Genomic DNA, 3,541 nt, shown 5'->3' with positions numbered 1-3,541 from the left:
GATCATTAACGGCAGAGCGGCCTGAGCAACCGACGCTGCCAGCCTGAAGCCCTCAGCTGCCTCCTGCAAGCACGCGCTGTTGACACAGGGCCTGGCCCTACCATGGCGTGCTAGAGCCGGCAGAGTGGTACGTGGCCGCATGGGGTGCTCGGGTGAGGACCAGGACTGCGGCGGGCCTCTTACCCCTGGGGAGGGCCCGACCAATGTGTGAGGGACCGGGGACGGGGGGAGGCCCCCATCCCCTGTCCCTCTCCGAGATGGAACCCAAGTTCACCCAACACGACCCCCCTTGGGTGGGGGAAACCGAATGGCAGTCCAGCTCCGGATTGGTACCACCCTCCCTCGAAAGGCCCATGCGCCGGCTGGGCCCTCCCTCGCCAGAGTCCCGGCCGACCAGGTTCTGGACGATCAAGGGGTGGCTCTTGTTGCGCGGCAGGGTGGCCTGGAAGAGAAGTGGTAGAGTGCACCATGCCGTCACCCCTCTCTGCCCAACACATTTCCACAGCAGCTCGGAACAACCTTGCTGAGGGGTGCCGCTGCCGCCAGGCTCCGGCACCCCTGCGTACCGCTCAGGCTGCACCTCGGCCTACTTCTCCCTCCTGGGGGAGATGGCTGGGCCACTGCCTCTCAGTGCCCCCTTGATGGTCTTGACTAAGTGTCCTGGTAGCCCGAAGCGTTTACTTTGAAAAAATGTGAATGTTCAAAGCAGGCTTGTCACCTGAATACTTCAGCTAGGAATAGGACTCGGATTCTATTTTGTTGTTTTTTAGAACTGGCTCCTCTCGGTGGGAGGCGTGCGGAATGGGGAGCCGTCTGGCTCTTACCTTCCGGTGCCTCCGACCGGGCGAGGGTGGGGTGGGCTGATTGCCATCCCGCCGGCACGGCTCGGGCCACCCAGCGACGGACGGCTGACCTGCAGGTGGAGCGACCCTCCCTCGTTACCAGGTACCCGGTTCTACCTGGTCCCTTGAGGCCGGGCCGAGGGGTTTGATGGCTCGCGCGGTCCCTCCTGGTTACTCCGGGAGGGACCGGCGGCTGTGGGGCTGCCTGCTCCCATTTCACTGGGAGCCCCGATCCTTCCTTGCCCACGGGTGGGTGGGACTCCCGGGCCGAGCGCCTGGCATTGTTTTTTTTTTCCCAACGGTGCAGCCTGACTCCCAGAGGGGAAGCCTTGAACGAGGCGCCTGGGCCGTCCTGCGGCACGGGCGGTGTACGGACGGTGTTGCCATCCGCTCACCTCTCCTGCACCCGCAGGTGGGCGAACGTTTTAGAAAAGTTGCCTATGACTCTTGTCGGTGGATCACTTGTGTCGCCCGTCAATGAAGAACGCAGCTAGCTGCGAGAATTAGTGTGAATTGCAGGACACATTGATCATCAATACTTCGAACGCACCTTGCGGCCCCAGGTTCCTCCCGGGGCTATGACTGACTGAGGGACGCTCGATCGTCAATCGCCCCGGGGTTTTCCCGAGACGCGGTTGGGGCCGTTACAGGGTTAGCTCTGCTTTCCTTCGTGCCCCCACAAGGTCACCGGCGCGCCAGGCCCCGAGAAGGGGTCTGGTGAACGGTCCGCCCCGGGACCCGTCCAGGGGTGCCAGGTTGTGTGCCGCACGTAGCTCTCTGTGGTGTCCCACCGACTGCCCGCGTGCATCCGCTTCGGGTGCCCACCTCCGCGGGCGGCTTCCCGCCGAGGGCGAAATCCCTACAGATCCGATCTGGGGAAAGAGGGTGCACACTGCCCGGACACCAGGCTCCCACTCCGGCAGGGGCCTTGCTTTCCCGGCAACCCTCTTGACGCTCCGGCGTTATTCTTCTGACTGCGACCTCAGATCAGACGTGGTGACCTGCTGAATTTAGGCATATTACTAAGCGGAGGAAAATAAACTAACCATGATTCCCCCAGTAACGGCGAGTGAAGAGGCCAGTGTCGAATCCACGCCCGGCGGCGGGCGCAGGAAATGTGGCGTACAGAAGACCGACTCCCCAGCGTTGCTCAGGGGGCCCTAGTCCTTCTGATCGAGGCTCACCCGGTGGCCGGTGTTAGGCCGGTATCGGGTCTTCTCAGAGTCGGGTTGCTTGGGAATGCAGCCCAAAGCGGGTGGTAAACTCCATTTAAGGCTAAATATGGGCACAAGACCGATAGCCAACAAGCATCGTAAGGGAAAGTTGAAATTAACTTTGAAGAGAGAGTTCAAGAGGGGGGAAACCGTCAAAAGGTAAACGGGTGGGGTCCCCGCAGTCCCGGTGGATTCAACACGGCCGATGGCTGAGCGACACCCTGTGGTGCACCACCAGCCTGTCTCGCCCGCTCCATTGGGGAGGTGGAGTATGAGCATGCGTGATAGGACCTGAAAAATGGTGAACTATGCCAGGCAGGGTGAAGCCAGAGGAAACTCTGGTGGAGGTTCGTAGCGGTCCTGACGTGCAAATCGGTTGTCTGACCTGGGTAAAGGGGTGAAAGACTAATCTAACCATCTAGTAGATGGTTCCCTCCGAGTTTCCCTCAGGATAGCTGGTGCTTGGAGCCCCTAGTTTTATCTGGTAAAGCGAATGATTGGGGGTCTTGAGGCCAAAACAATCTCGACCTATTCTCAAACTTTAAATGGGTAAAAAGCCAGGCTCGGTAGTGTGGAGTGAAGAACTGGGCTTTTAGAACCCAGCGGCACCAGGGGCACGCCCAAAGTCTTCGGATTCACCTGTCTTGGTTTACAGAGACACGGAATACTTCTGGGTGGCGTCAGAGACCAAGTTTATTAGCTGCAGCCAGTAACAGTGATCCTAGAAACACAGCATGGGGTATTTCAGGAGACTGCTCAAATTTGTAGAGCAAGACATCTCCTTTTATACACAATATTCACATTTAGAAACATACACCCACTGCGCAAAAATTTAACCAATAGGGTACGTTCTCAAACAAAGTATCACATGACGAAAAGCTCAGTTTGCAATGTCCCAACCCAAAGTTAATAATTGGGAATGTCCCAAATCCAATCTCCACAAGCCGGACAAACCCATAATTGAAAGGCACAATGCATGTAATAAAGAGCATAGAAAAGGAAACAATGTCTGATAGGGAGCAAGATAAGGCATGTGTAAGGAGACTAAAAGTTAACGATGTCCTGAACAGTGATTGGCAATCTCAGACAACGATCAAACCAGGGAAATTGACTCGGCAAGGTCAGCTTCAGGTGAAGGAATCAGATCCTTGCAATTCACCTCGGAGTCAAGAAAGACCCTGTTAATGTATACCAATACGTGAAGGCCAGACCGCTTCGTTCGTTCGACCATATTCGTCGGCCTGCATGATGGCAATACAAAATGGAGACTCAAACAAAATGGAACCCTTGTTTGAGACGAAATCTCCAAATACGTAATGCACTCGCTAGCTAACGTGACGAATTCACTCCATATTAGCCGAACTCACTAAATACGGTTCGACATCACCAAAATCATGACGGAACCATAACCTTACGTGACAAGGTCTGTTTTCTCAGAACCACAGACCCTCCTTTTGCCATTACGTAGGCAATAACCTAAACTCA

The 3,541-nt window shown here is 56.2% G+C and overlaps 1 non-coding gene across 1 annotated transcript; it reads left to right on the top strand.

The window, feature by feature from the left end:
* Positions 1–1,284: 1,284 nt before the first annotated feature.
* LOC147733384 (5.8S ribosomal RNA) lies at positions 1,285–1,438 on the top strand. Its single transcript, XR_015308971.1, has one exon. It is a non-coding gene; the product is annotated as a 5.8S ribosomal RNA (ribosomal RNA).
* The last annotated feature ends 2,103 nt before the right edge of the window (positions 1,439–3,541 follow it).

This window comes from Lissotriton vulgaris, chromosome 2_1, assembly GCF_964263255.1.
Source record: "Lissotriton vulgaris chromosome 2_1, aLisVul1.2, whole genome shotgun sequence".
Lineage (NCBI taxonomy): Eukaryota > Metazoa > Chordata > Amphibia > Caudata > Salamandridae > Lissotriton > Lissotriton vulgaris.
The sequence above is the reverse complement of the archived record's forward strand: the minus strand, read 5'-3'. Positions and strand labels throughout refer to the sequence as shown.